Below are 18,247 nucleotides of genomic sequence, written 5' to 3'. Positions count from 1 at the left end.
GTCAAATTCTGGCCTCCATGAAGCCAGTGAAGAGTCATCTCTCATGATATTCAGTATGACAATGCAAACATGGAAGATATGTTGATTATCCATCAGGCATTGTCACTGTTCCTAGCATCATCACATAACGTTTTTAGATGGTATGCGGTCTGGGATCTTCTAGGCATAACATGTGAATCTGTACACTTTCAGCATCTGCTCATTCAGTTGCCTTAATTTCTTGAAGTGTCAGTGCATTCAGAGATAGGCAAAGAGAATCTGAGAGTCATGGGGATAGCTTCCATCTTGGATTCCAGTGACAAGTCAGGGTTTATAACTGAATGGACTAGATTCAGCATCTGCCACAGTTTGTGTCTTCCCTGGGACCAAAAGGGTAACATAACCATAATGCATCAAAAAAATTCAAGGGTCTATCGTTGGTTTCCACATGAAAATGGAGCTACATCAACTAGTAAATTATATAGTGAATAGTCAGTTTGTCACAGGCCCACATGATGCTACGGCCTCTTTTTGATTGTTGCATATCTCAGCTCCATTTCTGTCAAGTTTGGGACAAGGCCATAAGAAGGGACAGCCACAGAGACAATAGTCAGAAATCTGGGGTCATAATAGGTCAGAATCTCAGGAGAGATCAGTTGTCATTAAATCGCTCAGTGTCACCTATTCTGTTCAACTCCCCAGTACCTCTGTTACTCTTTTGTAAGAAACACATCTCTGAAAGATTTTGTCATTAAAGCGAGGCTGAAGATACATATATCCATTTGGTCAACCATGCCTGAAAAGCCCTGAATGTCTAAAACACTCTTAGGTTATAGAAAATCGGTATTAGTCTTTGTTTTCTGTGGAGAAAGTGAGGACTGCAGATGCTGGAGGTCAGAGTTGAAAGGTGTGGTGCTGGGAAAGCACAGCAGGTCAGGCAGTATCCGAGGAGCAGGAGAGTCGATGTCTCAAGCATGAGCTCTTCATCAGGAATGAGGGGGTGGCCCAAGTGGGCTGAGAGATAAATGGAAGAGAGGGGGTTCAGCTGGGGTGAAGGTAGCTGGGAATGTGATAGGTAGATGAAGTTGCAGGGGTGATGGTGATAGGTCGGAGAGGAGGATGAAGCAGATAGCTGGGTAGGAAAATGGATAGGTAGGACAGGTCATGAGGGTGGTGCTGTTTTCTGTGGGTCAAGAAACTTTTTATTTCTGTCAATGATATGGCCCAGGTTGGTGTAAATTCACATTGGTCATTTAATGTGAGACCTGACTGCTGTAGGGTGCTGAGAACAGTTCTAGCTTTCCTATTTGTTCCTCTACGTTAGCCCCATGGATCAAAATATCACACAATCAGTAAACAGTGCCCTGTTGTGCCTCAAGAATTGTAGAGATATTATGCTGAAGTATCACCAGGATGATGGGAGTCAGTTGAAGCAGTAATGGCCAAATAGAGTAATGAATCTGGTCAAAGGCCTGGCCTCCTGTTCCAGTGGGGTTTGTCAGGAGCCACTATTGGCATCAAGCTTCATAAAAAGTATACTATTGGCACATTCACCAACATAAGGACACCTTCCTTTGCATGTATTTGTGAAGGTGACTCAGGTGAAGCTGACAATTTGGTTTAATTACTGGAAAACCAGTAAGTCAGCTTTTAACACTGGAAATTACACTTGGCAGTATTACATCTAATTCTGCTTTAACTTCAACCTCCAGCAGGTGCAGGAACTTTCTGTGGATGAACAAGTGGGTATCAAAACTTCTGATTTTTGAAACAACTGAGCACATTTCCTGACTTAAATTACGTCTGTCACTGACAGATTCAACAGTGCTGACGTACCCTACCAAAATTGTTGTGTCTTCATGGAGCTGTACAAAGTCAATTTCCTGAACTCTGCTCTGCACAGGATTGTTTTATGTGATTTCCCTTCAAACTATGACCTGGATCTGGAGAACGGTTGAAAATTGTCTTTTTCAGACAGAGCAAAAACTTTATACATCCCCTGCCAGGCAATTTCTTTGCACATTTCAAATAGCAGCTCCTGTTTCTATGGCAGTTCTGATGCAGCTTTTGGCAGCTTAACAAACATCTTTTGGCCTAGACAATGAAGAGTAGAGATAGCTTCCAACTGTCTCGAGAACAAATCCCCTCCTACTGTTCTTCACATGGCTTGTGTCACTTATGAGACTAGAGTCACCAAAGACCCCAGGTTTAATGAGCTGTTTAACAGGACACGTTGACTAGGAGCGTACAGTTTGGGGTTAAAATAGGTATCTAAGGCACAAGGTCTGACTGAGAGTCTGCTGAAGTCCACCTAGAATCTGTCTGTGGAGAACCTCAGTGGCATAGGGGGCCACTGCATTTGAGCAGACCTGTAAGTTTTAATGCATCAAATGAAGACTTAAGAGAGGAAGTGTATTTTTCAATATTCCCATTTGTGTGGCTGAACCATTCTTTTAAAAACAGTGAAGGGTTGTATCACAGGTATAAACTGTTTGGCTGGCATGGCATGCTGTTTCCTTGGAGTTTGTCGCTGTCCTCATTTGTAAAGCTTTCTTCCATGTGGTCCTTTCCCAGTCGATTTTGGAAAACATAATCTATGTTAAGTGTGTGATTCCAGTGATGCCATCATATTTGTGTACAGGTGGACAGGTTCAGAAAAGCTCAGGCCAACTATCAGGGAAATTCATTAAATGGTCTAGGTTTACACTATTCCCATAAGAATATGATAACACGCCTTGTGATCGGAGCCACTGAACACAGAACCTCTCTGCAGAAATTCGAACTATTGATTTCATTGTTATGTTCCAGCATGCCTCAGGACTTGCCTGCACATTCATTAAACCCAATCACCACAATACGAAGCTTGGGGTCCCACTTGTGCACTGAACTGAGGTGCTCCAATTTCAGATCATAACACTGCTCCATTCCTTTTTGGATTCTACTTTATTGATTTATACCTTCCCCAGATGCATCATTTCTTTCTTTAACTTGGTTATTCATTGCATTATTTTTCCTTTTGCCATTTAATCTCTCCTGCTATCACCCTACCACAGACCTCCTGTTTCCTTCTTTCCCTTACTTAACTAAAAAATATCTCTAAGAATTCCCACTTCAGCCAAAAGATTTTTGACCTGAAAGGTTAACTCTATTCTGCTTTCTTCACAGGCCTGCTGAATATTTCCAGATTTTGTTTTTATTTTAAATTTCTGGCATATAGGAGAAATTTGCTTTAATAAGTCATCCAGATAATGGCACTGCTTCCTCAGTGCTGCATTGAGATATTAGCTTAGATTTAAAAGTTCATGTTGTATAATGCAGTTTGAATTCATAAACTGCTGACTCACAGGTGCCACCTTCTGAGACAAGCTGATGCATAAAAATGTGTTTAATTCTCAAGTATCGATATCTCTCAGACAGAAATTGGAAAATAAAATATATTGGGGAAAGAAGTTGGTATGGTTCAGGCCAAATGCAAATATTTGTTCAGAGTGATTTCACTAAACTTATGTGCAAAAGACATCAGCACATCAGACATGTTGCAAACTATAGTGTGAACTATAAGGGGACCTTTTAAAAGGTAAGTTCAAAAGGTGCTCCTCAAGCCCATGCCAAGGTATACCTCCCTAAACAATGTTTACTGCCCCTCAAGTCCATTATATCAGTGTCCAGAATTTCTGTATGCATTTATTTATAAGGCACTGTACAGAAGTATTAAAATTGGATGCTTTGCAATCTCAGTGTCTTGAAAAACTTATAATGAGAGCTGGATGTGTAAGAAAGAGCTTTTAAAAATGTCATTCATTGATAAATTTCCAAAATGTCGAAGAAAACCCTTCTTACTACAATCCAATAAAAGGGTCACTCACCTAGACCATTGAAGATAGCAGCAGGAGTAGCCATTCAACTCCTTGAGCCTGAACTGCTATTCAATATGATCAGGCTGATCAGCGAGCTGAATACCCAACACTACCCTACCCTCTTCCCGTATCCCTTGATCCCTTTAGCCACAACAGCTATATCTACCCCCTTCTTGAAAATATGTTCTGGCCTCAAACACTTCCTGTGGTAGTGAATTCCACAGACCCATTACTCTCAGGGTGAAGAAATGTTTCCTTACCTCACTGCTAAGAGGTTACCCCTTATCCTTAAACTATGACCACTGGTTCTGGACTAGCCCATTAATTACTGTCTGTCATTCAGAAAAAAAAATCTATTTATTCCAACTATTTCCTGTCTGCTAACCAATTTTCTTTCCAACTCAAACATTACCCCCAATTCCATGTGCTTTCATTTTACACATTTGTGTCTTAAGCGGAACTTTGTTGAAAGCATTTTGAAAGTCCAAACAAACCACACCCACTGGTTCCCCAGTCAACTGTACAAATTGTATTCTCAAAGAATTCCAGTGGATTGTTATGCATGATTTCCCATTTATAAATCCATACTGTGTTTGATTCTATCACTGTTTTCTAATTGCTCTGCTATAAAGTCCTTGATAATGGACTCTAGCATCTTCCCCACTACTGATGTCAGACTCACTGGCTCTGAGGGAGGGTCGCTTGAGCTGAAATGTTTACTCTGATTTCTCTCCACAGATGCTGCCAGACCTGCTGAGCTTTTCCTGCAATTTCTGCTTTAGTCGCTGCTCTAATTGCCCATGGTTTCGCTACCTTCCTTTTAAAATAGTTGGGTTGCTTTAGCTACCCTCCAATCTGTAGGAAATGTTGTGGAGTTTATAGAATTTTGTAAATGAGCAGGCAGGTAGGATTATGTTTGGCATGGACTGGTTGGACCAGGGCTATGTGACTCTATTACCACCAATGCATCCATTATTTCTTGCACCATTTCCTTAAGAAATCTATGATATAGATTATTAGGCCCTGGGGATTTATCAACCTTCAATTCCATCAATTTCTCTAAGACCACTTCTCTACTCATACAGATTTACTTCAGTTCATCCTCCTTGCTAAATCCTGTCATGCCCATCATTTTGGTTTGTTATCTGTGCCCTTCTTTGTGAAGTCACAAGCGAAGTATGAATTTAGTTCGTCAGCCATTTTGTTGTTGCCCATAATAAATTCCCTCTGTTCCTGACTGTAAGGAGTCTACATTAGTTTCCAATTGTTTTTGCTTTACACACCTTTAGAAACTCTCATAGTTCTTATGTTCCCTATTTACTTTCATATCTATTTTTCCTTTCTTAATCAACCTCCTTATCCTCCTTTGCTGACTTCGAAATGTTCCCAATCCTCAGATTCATTGTTTTTCCTTGCCAATTTGTATACCTTTTTTTTGCATTTAATCATCTCTAACTTCCCTCATGAGCTATGGTTTGGCTACTGTTCTCTTTGCATTCTTACACCGGAAAGAAATAAACAACTTTTGTACTTTAAATGTTTGCCATTGCCTATCCACTAGAAACAAAAAAAAACGCAGATGGAATCCATGGTAGACAGGCAGGACGCTGGAAGAACACACCAAACCAGGCAGCATCAGGAGGTGGCGAAGTCAACATTTCAGGTGTAACCCTTCGACAGGAGTGGGGATGGGTGTAAGGGCAGCAGCAGATAAAAGGGGGTGGTTGGAAAGGGATTTGGATGGGGAGAGAGGCAAGGTGGTGAGGTAGGTGGTGAACACAGGTAGAGGGTACGACCTGTTTGGCTGATGGGAGGAATGAATCCGATTGGAAGCTGGAAAGAAGGGTGAGTGAGATGGGTGGAAGGGTGGTTGAGGGGCTGGAAAGGGAGGTTATTTGAAATTGGAGAACTCAGTGTTGAGTCCTCTGGGCTGTAGCCTGCCCAGGCGGAAAATGAGGGAGGCCGAGGATGATCATATCGGAAAGGGAGTGGGAAGGGGAATTAAATCTCTGTCTCACCTGCCTCTCCTCCAATCTAGTTTACCACATTCAGTGCTCCTGATGTAGTCTTTGCTACATCGGGGAGACCAAACGTAAACTGAGGGAACATTTCGCCGAACATCTCAGCTGGGTCTGCAGAGGCTGACCAGACCTCCCAGTCACGGCCCATTTTAATTCCCCTTCCCACTCCCTTTCTGACATGGCCATCCTCGGCATCCTCCATTGCCCCAGGGAATCAGACTGCAAATTGGAGGAATAACGCCTCATATTCCGCCCGGGCAGCCTACAGACCGGAGGACTCAACACTGAGTTCTCCAATTTCAAATAACCTCCCTTCCCATCCCAGACTCCTTTTTCCATCTCTTCCCGCTTCCCCCCCCGCCCCCCTTCCATCCCTCTGACTGACCATTCCTTCCAGCTGGGAGAAAGTGTGGACTGCAGATGCTGGAGATCAGAGTCAAAAAGTGTGGCACTGGAAAAGCATAGCTGGTCAGGCAACATCGGAGGAGCAGGAGAGTCAACGTTTCAAGCATAAACTCTTCATCAGGAATGTAGGGGAGGGCCCCAAGGGTGCTGAGAGATAAATAGGAGGGGGTCGGGGGGGGGGGGGGGGGAAGGTGTCTGGGAATGCAATAGGTAGGTGAAGGTGGGGGGTGATGGTGATAGGTTGGAGTGGAGGGTGGAGCAGATTGGTGGGAAGGAAGATGCACAGGTAGAACTGTTCAAGAGGGTGGTGCCAAGCTGGAGGGTTGGATCTGAGATAAGGTGGGGAGAGGGGAAATGAGGAAACTGGTGAAGTCGACATTGATCCTGTGTGGTTGGAGGATCCCAAGGTGGAAGATGAGGCATTCTTCCTCCAGGCATCAGGTGACTTGGGTTTGACAATGGAGGAGGCCCAGGACTTGCATGTCCTTAGTGGAGTGGGAGGGGAAGTTGAAGTGTTTGGCCACAGGACGGTGGGCTTGTTTAGTGTGTGTCTGTCTCAGAGATGTTCTCTGAAACATTCTGCAAGTTGGCATCCTGACTCCCCAATGTAGATGAGACCACATCAAGAACAACAGACACAGTAGATGAAATGTTCGGATGTGCAGGAAAATCTCTTCTGGATGTGGGAGGATCCTTTGGGGCCTTGGATGGAAGTGATGGGGGAGGTGTGGGCGCAAGTTTTATACCTCTTACAGTGGCAAGGAAAGGTGCCTGGAGTGAAGGGTGCGTTGGTGAGGTGGGGGGGGGGGGTCATGGACCTAACAAGGAAGTCACAGAGGGAATGGTGTCTGAGGAACACAGATAGGAGTGAGGAGGCAAATATATCTCTGGTGGGTTGGGTCTGAGTGGTGGAAATGGTGGAGGATGATGCATTGTATCTTGAGGTTGGTGGGGTGGAAGGCGAGGACGGGGGGGGGGGGGGGGGGGGGTTGTTCTGTCCTTGCTGCAACTGGAGAGGTGGGGTTCAAGGGGAGAGGTGCAGAAAAGTGGAGGAGATGTGTTGGAGGGCATTGTTGATCACATGGGAGAGGAAATTGTGGTCCTTAAAGTAGGAGGCCAACTGAAATGTTCTGGAGTGGAATTGGTCCTCCTGGAAGCAAATGTGGTGGAGGCGGAGGAATTGGGAGTAAGGGGTAGCATTTTTACAGGAGGGGGGTTTGGGAGGAGCTGTAGTTCAGGTAGCTGTAGGAATTGGTGGGTTTGGAGTAGATGTCTGTGTTGAGTCGGTCACCGGAAAGGGTAATGGAGAAGTCCAGGAAGGGGAGGGAACGTGTCTCAGATGGTCCAGGTGAACTTGAGGTCGGGGTGGATGGTGTTCGTGAAGTTGATGAACTGTTCAACCTCCACATGGTAGCATGAGGTTGCACCACTACAGTCATCAATGTAGCGGAGGAAAAAGTGGGGAATGGTGCCAGTGTAACTACAGAAGACTGTTCCACATACCCAACGAAGAGGCAGGCATAGCCCTTTGGTCTGAAGGAAGTAGGAGGACTCAAAGGAGAAACAGTTGAGGCTGTGGATCAGATCAGCCAATTGAATGAGTATGTTGGTGGAAAGAAACTGGTTGGGTTGGGCGGGAGACAAAGAAATGGAGGGTTTGGAGGCCTTCCTCATGATGGATGGATGTGTATAGAGATTGGATGCCCATGGTGAAGATGAGGCATTAGTGGCCAGGGAACTGAAAGTCATGGAGGAAGTAAAGGCCATGGGTAGTGTCCCAAATGTATGTGGGGAGAGCCTGGATCAAGGGGGACAGGACAGTGTCAAGGTATGCAGAGATAAGTTTGGTGGGGCAGAAGTAGGCTGAGACGACCCTTCCTTCCAGCTACCAATTAGATTCATTCCTCCCATCGACCAAACAAGTCATACCCTCTACCTGTCTTCACCTATTGCTACCTCACCATCCCACCCAAAACCCTCCCCAACCATCCCCCCCACAATCTTTAGCTCCCCTTACACACATCCCCACTCCTGAAGAAAGGTTACACCAAAAATGTTTAATTCTCCACCTCCTAATGCTGCCTGGCTTGCTGTGTTCTTCCAGCCTCCTGCCTGTCAACATTGCTCATCCACCGTTGCTCCTTTCAGTAATATTTCCTCATCCGTCATAGCCAACTCAATGCCTCATGCCAGCATAGTCTTCCTTATTAAGATTCAGGAACCTAGTCTCAGAATCAATTACTTCACTTTCCACCTTGAAGAACAACTGTGAGGTAGAATGGTGGCTCAGTGGTTACTACTCCTGCCAAGGTGCCACAGATTTGGATTTGATTCCAGCCTCGGGCGACTCTCTCTGTGGAGGTTGCACAGTCTCCCTGTGTCTCCTTGGTTTTCTCCGGGTGCTCTGGTTTCCTCCCACATTCCAAAGATATGCAGGTTAGGTGAATTGGCCATGCTAAATTGCCCATAGTATCCAGTGATGTGCAGGCTAAGTGGATTAACCATGGAAAATGCAGTGTTAGAGGGGTAGGGTCGAGGAATGGGTCTGGGTGAGATGCTCTTCAGGGGGTTGGTGTAGATTCAATGGGTCCAAAAGCCTGCTTCCACACTGCAGGTATTCTGTGATTCTATGGATTCTATCATATTTATGGTTGCTCATCCCAAAAGGGTCTCTCATGACTACATTATCAATTATTCCGTTCTTATTGCATAACACCAAGTCTAAGGTGGCCTGTTCGCTAGTTGGTTCCTCAATGGATTGCTCGAGAAAACTATACTGTATACATTCTAGCAATTCCTCGTTTACAGTAATGGTGACTAATTTGACTTGCTCAATTTATAAGCAGATTAAAGTCATTCATAATTACAGATATTTCTTTACCATATGCTTCTCAAGTTTCCTGTTTAATACCATTCCTATCATCATCACTACAGTTTGGTGGTTTATATACTACTCCCACAAATCTCTTTTGCCCCTTGATATTTCTCAATTCTACCCACACAGAATTGACGTTGTCTGAGCTAATATCTTTCCTCAATATTGATTTTCTATCCTCATTACCCAGTAATGCAACTCCACTGTCTTTTCTTTTTTTGTCTATCTTTCCTAATCACTGAAAACACAGGGTGGCTTGGTGGTTAGCACTGTTGCCTCACAGTGCCAGGGACCCAGGTTTGATTCCTGCCTTGGGTGACTGACTGTGTGGAGCTTGCACATTCTCCCTGTGTCTGCATGGGTTTTCTCCGGGTGCTCTGGTTTCCTCCCACAATCCAAAGATATGCAGGTTAGGTGAATTAACCATGCTGAATTGCCCATAGTGTTAGGTACATTAGTCAGGGGTAAATATATGGGTCTGCGTGGGTTACCCTTCGGAGGGTCAGTGTGGACTTGTTGGATCAAAAGGCCTGTTTCTACACTGTAGGGAATCTAATCTAATCTACTCCTGGATAGTCAGTTCCCATCCCTGGTAAGCCTGCAGTCCTGTCTCCATATTCCCAACTATATCATATCCATTTACGTCTATTGTGTGATTAATTCATCCACTTTATTTTGAATGTTCCGTGTATTCAGGCTGGTCCCATTTCCATATTTTCTACTTTGGCCTTCTTTGATTCTGGCCTTTATTTCCACTGCCTCTCACGTCTCTTATTTCCCCTTTCTGTATTTTGTTCTTGTCCTTGATTGCCTTTCCTCTGACATCCCTGCCAATTTAGTTTAAACCCTCCCTAACCACTCCACCAAATACCCCTCCTCGGACATCAGTCATAGTCATGCCTAGGTATAACCGGTCCAGTTTATACTGGTCCCATCTCTCCGAGAACCATCAGAAATCTGAAAACTTCCCCCTCAAACCACTTCTACAAGTTCAACCAGAATATGCTGCTATTTCAACTCTGTCTAGCACATGGCACTGGTAGTAATGAGGGACTGGTAGTGATTGCAAGATCATTATCATTAAGGTCCTACTTTTCAGCTTTCTTCGTAACTCCCTAGATTCCACTTCATCCGTTTTTTTTAACCTATGAGTACCACGACCACTGGTTGTTCACTCTCCTCCAGAATGTTCTGTAGCCACTCTGAGACATTCTCGACCCTAGTACCAGGGAGGCAACAAACTATCCTGGAGTCTCATTTGTGGTCACAGAACACCTATCTATTCTCCATACAATTGAATCCTCTACATTTATTGCATCTCCACACTTTGTGTTCTTTTCTTGTGCAGCACAGCCAACTGTGGTGGTATGAATTTGGCTATTGCTGTTTTCTTTGGGGAGGTCAGTCCCCTCAACAGTATCCAAAGTGGTACATCTGTTTTGCACAGGATTAGCCACAGGAGACTCCTGCACTACCTGTCTAGTCCAGGTACTCTGCCTGGTGGTTAGCCATTCCCTTTCTGCTTTCTCCATAGGTATTACCCACGATTCTCTCAGATTCACAGATGCTCCACAGTATCCCCAGCCATTGTTCCATCTCTGAATCATAGACTTCCAGGAATTGCAGCTGGAGACATTTCCTGTACACATGCTGGCCCTAGGCATTGGAACTGTGCCCAACTTCCCATATAGAGCAAGAGGAGCACATCACGACTATGAACTCTCCTAGCATGGCTTACCCCTTTAAGTTAAACCTTTTGGAAAATGCTTAAATATCAAATATTATCAATTTCTCTCACACCGTTCTTTCCAGCTCCTTGTTATAGCCCATAAAAATTATAAACCACAAAAAGACCTTAGAAACTAATTGTGATAAAAAATCTAAATATTTATTTGACCTTGCAACAATTTACCAAACAAATCTCTCCCTTGGAGCTTCTACTCTTACTGTAGGGTAAGACCACTTCAGTTTTTCTATGATGTCATTCTTTATTTCTTCCCAGACTGCTTCATTGTGATGCCAACTGTGGAACATTCTTCCCAGACTGCTTCACTGTGATGCCAATTGTGGGAACATTCTTCCCAGACTGCTCCACTGTGACATTGACTGCGAGGACATCCTTCCCATACTCAAAAGCTGAAACTGCAAAGAACTTGACATCACAACTTTTCTGACAGATTTGGAACATGATATCAAGGGAGCCTTGGTGAGTTACTGCTTTGAATCTTGTAGATGGTACGCATTGCTGCCAGTGGTGAAGACAGTGAATATTAAAGATGCTGAATGGTGTGCCAATCAAGTGGGCTGTTCTGCCCTGCATGGTGTTAAACTTCTTGATTGTTGTTGGAGGTGCATTTGTCCAGGCAAGTGGAAACCACTCCATCACATTCCTGTCTTGTGTGTTGTAGGTGGTAGACAGGATGTGATGTGTCAGGAGATGAATTCCCTGATGTTGAGTTGTAGAATTCCCAACTTCCAACTCATCTTGTAGTCATAGTATTTACATGGTTAGTATCATTCAATTGTCACTGAACATCAAGGAGTGATGGTTAGATTCTCTCTTGTTGGAGACAGTCATTGTCTGACAATTCTATGGCATGCATGTTTATTCCATCTGTCAGTCCAAGCTTGAAGTCATCCAGGTCTTGTTACATTTAGACATGGACTGCTTCAGTATCTGAGGAGTCATGAATAGTGCTAAAAATGGACAAGGAAGGGCCACAGTTTGGCATGGGGGTGCATGGGGAACCATGGTGATTGGGTGAAGGGGCATAGCCTGGGATGGGGTGAAGGGCATGAGGTGACAAGCATGAGGCATGAGAAATGCATGGACAGTGAGTGGGTATGAAGCGTGAGGGCTGTCTTTATTATTACTGGGATGATGTTCCACAGCATCAAGGCAAACCTTTTAAATAGCCTGTCTTAAACCTTACTGCCATTTCCACTGCTCTAACCATTATTGCTGGTCTTCTCTTAGTTAAGGTTCCATAGCTCCACTTTTTGTTGCACAGTTCTGTGCTATTGTCAGATATGTGACTTATAGTAGCCTTGGTGTGTGTGCAACAAGACTTCTGTTTAACTTTGAGGGTCACTATATGTACTGTCCATCTTTTGGCAATGGTGGTTCAGAAGAATGGTCATGAATTTACTACATTTTGATCAGTCTCATACAGTAGAATCTGTTTGAGAACAAAGTCCTGAGTGTAACTGAAACTGAGAATAGTTGCAATTGTACTAAAATACACAATAAAGTTCTGAATTTGAAAAATTTTAAAAAAGCCTGTTTTGAACATTCCGCAGTCCCTGTGGCTGCCACGTGGAGTAGCTGGAAAGGATGTAGCTGGAACCCAATCCTCAATGAAGATTCCATACTTGGGGGTACTCTCTCCCATGGTGGAGTGAGCCAGGACATTTCCCAACTCCTGCTAATCAGCGTCAGGATTCAAACTTGTGCCTCATATACCTATTAGGGGCCAGGAACAATCTATGTTCCAGACAATACAAGCATGGGGTAAGCTTCTTTTATGCCTGTCATTTTTATATATTAGCATTCAATGGCATCATAATCTAAAATCATTCCATTTATTACGATTATATTTATGTTTTAAGAGAGTAGTAGCTTTTATTCTTTGACACTCTGATACATAATGTTATAACTTTGCACTTCAGGTGTACCACCCGGATCAGATCAGAAATTTGATAGCACACTGCACATTATTCTAACTATTTGAATGATCTAACTTGACAACTTTACATGACTGTGTTTTTGCACCAAAATTAATTCACTGCCATGCAGTGTGAAGGGGATGATGGGACCAAGGGAAGGTACACTGGTGGTAAATACTTGTTAGTGTTCTGGTTGTTAACAGTGATAGATATTTAAATAACTCACTGGAGGAGAAGACTCCATAAATGTTCCCATCCTTGGTGGTGGGAGAATCCAACACATCAATGCATTTGCATCAATCTTTGTTCCAAATTGCCAAATGGATGATCTACCTCATCTCTTTCGAAGGTTCCCAGCATCACAGATTCCAATTCAATTCACCAACATACCAAGAAATTTATGATACTTGAAACCACAAAGGATATGGACCTTGAGCAACAGTACGAAAGAGTTTTGCTCTAGAACTTGCTGTGCTCTTAGACGTTCCATCTACCTGGCAATATGGAAAGTTGCCCAGATATGTCATGCACATAAAACTTAAACAGGACAAACTGAACCCACACATTATTACATGAGTAAACTGAAGGAAGGTGTTGCTAACAGTGCTATCAAGCAGTACCTGCTTTGCAATAACATGCTCAGTGACACCCAGTTTGTGTTCCACCAGGGCCACTCAACACTTGATCTCATCAGAGCCTTGGTGCAAAAGAGCTGAACTCCAGAAGTGAGGCAAGAGTGACTACCCTTGACATCAAGGTCACAGTTGATTAACAATGCCATCAAGAAAACTCAGATTCTGAAGAAAATTCATTTTGGATTGAGGCATGAAGTCCTATTCTCTTTCCACAGAATGCTGTTAGACACGCTGAGTTTCAGCAGCACTCTGCTTTTATTTCAAATTTCCAACATCTGCAGTATTTTACTTTTATCTGACAAAATCCCAATTTGGGCTGACAAGTGGAAGCAATATTTGCACCACAAATGTACCAGCAATGATAATCTCCAATAATGGAGAATCTAATCAACGACACTTGACATTCAATTACATTGTCATTGCTGAATCCCTGACTACCAAGATTCTGAGGTTACCATTAACTAGAATTTGACTGGACAAGTCATAAATATTAGATTCCTAGTGGCTAGGAATTCTGCAGCAAGTAACTCACTCCTAATTCCCTAAAGCCTTTTCACCATCCACAAGACACAAGTCAGGAATGTTCCAGAATATTCCCCATTTGCCTAGATGAGTGCAGTTCCAACAATACCCAAAATGCTTGGTACCATCCAGGGCAAAGCACCCCATTTGACTGGCACCATCTACACAAACACCCCCTCCACCACAAATGTACAGTAACAGCAACAGTGTCTATCTACAATAAGATGCACTGCAGAAATTCAAAGCTCCTAAGACAGCACCTTCCAAACCTACGACCACTATTATCTAGAGGTACAGGGGAAACACGACCAACTGCAAGTTCCTCACCAAGCCACTCAAAATTCTGACTTGGAAATATGTTGTTATTCCTCAATTGTCACTGGGTCAAAATACAGAGTTCCTTCCCCAACAGCATGGTACTGTACATACAAAATAGACTGCAGCAGTTTAAGAAGGCAGCTCCCCACAATTTTCTCAAGGCCAATTAAGGCTGGACAATAAATGCTGGCCCAGCCAGACGAAGCCTCTGAATGAGTCTGAAAAACTGTTGTGGGTCCCAACACAACTATTCTGTCCGGTTGAGGAATTGTAGAAATTGCTCATTTGTGACTTTCCCCTCTAACCTTCTGCCCTACTGGTAAGGAAAGATGGATTGTGCTCAACAGTTTTCTACAATAATAGTACAGTTAAGATTTTAAAATTTGATGGATGTCACTAAGGATTAACACCAAGATTATAAAATTCAAATTTGTTGCCACATGTTTATTAACTACATCCTGTTTATGAGAACAATCTAGTCCTCAGCTAAGAATTGGATGTTCTTGTTCTATGTGAAAGATCGCTGAATGTTTTTCAACCCTGCCTTGAGACATTTAATCATAACACGTCTGCCCAGAGCTTTCCTAAAACAAGCTTTTCTTCCTGGATCATCACTATTGCTGAACCATTGCTCCGTCATTCACCAAACTTGTATTGGAAAATAAATGTTTTGAAAAGAAATAAAGCAACATTGCCAATGATGAATTCAGCCTCTAATCCTGCAGAACAGAGTGATTGATTTCTACTTCGGATTCTATTTGGCAAAGGCTGTGGTTGGTCTGATTCTTTAAGAAATGATGTTTACAACCCTTCCTTTGACAATTATTTTCCACTTCTTCCATTTCTCTTTTGTGTTCTTCATGTTGTCCATGGGTGTTTAGATGCACATCTGCTGATAGTATCTTGGATGTCTACACAGTTCATCATTACAACTATCTCATTTATTTTAGTCTTCAGTTTTCTTTAATCTTTAAAAATGTAAAAATTGGAATTTCACTTCCCATTTAGTCATGTACCAAATCTCATGATTACAAGTTGTTGTTACTTTATATACGAAAAGAAAACAGGCAACTATTTTCATACAAAACAGGCACAAAGACATATTTGAAAGTTCTGTAATGGCCTGTGGACAGACTTAACTACACTCATTTTATACAAGCGAGTTCAAGTGTCAAGTAAGGAGCAGGTGTCAATAAAACCAAAACCCCACTGCTATCTTATTTTTCCAATGTAGCTACTTCTATGTTCTTGACATAGTTTACCACTTCACCTATTCTCATTCCTTTGGTGTAGCATCCCATAACTTTTCCACAGATGTGCCCACCTTGGTGGAGTGGATACTGAGGGCACTTTGTTCAAGTGGGCATAGATATCACGTTGACAGGGCTGGTGAAGATATCACCCTGGCAGACCACAAGATGGAGCAGAAGTAAGGCATTCAGACCTTTGAGCCTAAGCCAGCATTCAATGAGATCATGACTGATTTGATAACTCTCAACTCCACTTTTCTGCCTTACCTGCATAACCCTTGATTCCCTTACTGATTACAAAACTGTCTGTCTCAGCCTTGAATGCACTTATTCTGTTCTGCTGTTTTTAGTTTTTATAAATGACTTGGATGAAGAAGTAGAAGGATGGGTGAGTAAGTTTGCCGATGACAGAAAGGTCGGTGGTGTTGTAGATAGTGTCAAGGGCTGTTGCAGGCTACAACAAGACATTGACGGGATGCAGAGCTGGGCTGAGAAGTGGCAGATAGAGTTCAACCTGGATAAATGTGAAGTGATTAATTTTGGAAGGTTGAATTTGAATACTGAATACAGGGTTAAAGGCAGAATTCTTGGCAGTGTGGAGGAACAGCGGGATCTTGGGGTGCATGTACATAGATCCCTCAAAGTTGCCACCCAAGTTGATAGGGTTGATAAGAAGGTGTATGATGTTTTGCCTTTCATTAACAGGAAGATTGAGTTTAAGAGCCGTGAGGTTTTGCTGCAACTCTATAAAACACTGGTTAGACCACACTTGGAATATTGTGTCCAGTTCTGGTCGCCTCATTACAAGAAGGATGTAGTTGCTTTACAGACGGTGCAGAGGAGATTTACCAGGATGCTGCCTGGATTGGAAGGCTTGTCTTATGAAGAAATGTTAAGTGAGCTAGGGCTTTCCACACTGGAGAGGAGGAGGAAGAGAGGTGACTTGATAGAGGTGTACAAGGTGAGGAGAGGCAGAGATAGTGTAGATAGCCAGAGACTTTTCTCCAGAGCAGAAATGGCTGTCACGAGGGGTCATAATTTTAATGTGATTGGAGGAAGGTATTGGGGAGATGTCAGAGGTAAGTTCTTTACACAGAGAGTGGTAGATGCATGGAATGCACTGCCAGCAGGGGTAATAGAGTCAGAGACATCAGGGGCATTTAAGCGACTGCTGGACAAGCACATGGTCAGCAGTAAATAGAGTGATGTGTGGGTTAGGTTGATCTTAGATTAAAATAAATGCTCGTCACAATACCGTGGGCTGAAGGGCCTGTACAGTGCTGTACTGTTCTATGTTCTTAATGACACAACCTTGACAGTCCTTTATGTTAAAAAAAATCTACAAATTCACTACCATCTGAGAAAAAAAATTCCTCCTCCTCTGTCTTAATTAGACTCTCCCACAAAGAGAAACAAACACTCTGCATTTACTTGCCAAACCCCTTAAGAATCTTAGATGTTTCATTCTTCTGAACTCCAGTGAGTATAAGCTCAACCTACTTAACCTCTCCTCATTAAAAAACAAACCCTCCACATATCAAACAAGAGAACCTTCTCTGGACTGTCTCCAATGCCAGTATACCTTAGATCAGGGATCAAAACTATTTACAGTATTCTGGGTGTGGTCTGATAAGTGCTGTTTATAGATTTAGCAAGACTTCCCCATTTTATACTTCACATTTATCCACATCAAATTCTATCTGCCAAAGTTTTGCCCACTCACTTACCCTATCTATAGCCTTCAGTAGACTCCTTGCAGCTTCATCATGACGCTCCTTCCCACATATTTTTATACCACCCTCAAATGTAAGTACTACATTCACTTCCCCCCTCCAAGTAACTAATATATATTGTAAATAATTGTGGCCCCAGCACTGAACTCTATGGCACTCCAATAACTACTGACTGCCATCCTAAAATTTCCACCTTCTCCAGTTCTGCTTTCTGTTGGTTATTCAATCCTTTATCTATGCTGACATATTATCTCCAACGCCATAGTGCATGTAATAGGGGAAGAGCCTATCTTATTGTGCCACGTGTAGTTCCAAAGTCTTTTGTAACTTGACCAATTTCCCACTCAATCAATTTGGTCCTTAAGTCACAGTCACCAGCAGCTGTAGGCCCTGAGACAGACACACTAATGCAGGTTCATATCAGTCCAAAGGGCAAATCTTCCCAAAGGACTTCACTTTAATGAAACCCTGTAACTGTCTGGTCAGCTCTGGCAAAAACAGTGTGCAACAGTAAGATTGTCAAATTCACAATCCCTGCTCTTTAGGTTTCTGACCATTTAACTCTTTCTCACACATATAGTTCCTTGTAAGTGTGCCTTCTCTGTTCTTCTCTCTGCTGCATCTCTCTTTTATCTATAGATTACCTTTGCGTATGGCTTATGTCTCACTTCTTTGTTGTTGGTACTGTTTCCAGGTCAAGGGTCACCAGGTCATATGAATCAATATTTTTTATTATCCAAGAGAATTACAATTGATCCCTTCACAATTGATGGAAACATTTAAGTCTTCTTAAGCATTCTTAAGTACAGCCACTTATTACACATTTTTTTAAATGACTAATTTTCCTTACTGGACTGCTTTTAGAGAAAAGATTATCAGAATAGCTTCACTGATTGTAGTGTTACATGAACGGAGTGACAATGGCAGCCATTTTGCTTCTGAAGACATCTCAGTTTAGGGGTCACAAATTCATAAGCTCACCTGTG

This window comes from Chiloscyllium punctatum, chromosome 1 (assembly GCF_047496795.1).
Source record: "Chiloscyllium punctatum isolate Juve2018m chromosome 1, sChiPun1.3, whole genome shotgun sequence".
NCBI classification, from domain to species: domain Eukaryota; kingdom Metazoa; phylum Chordata; class Chondrichthyes; order Orectolobiformes; family Hemiscylliidae; genus Chiloscyllium; species Chiloscyllium punctatum.
Note: the sequence above shows the minus strand (reverse complement) of the source record.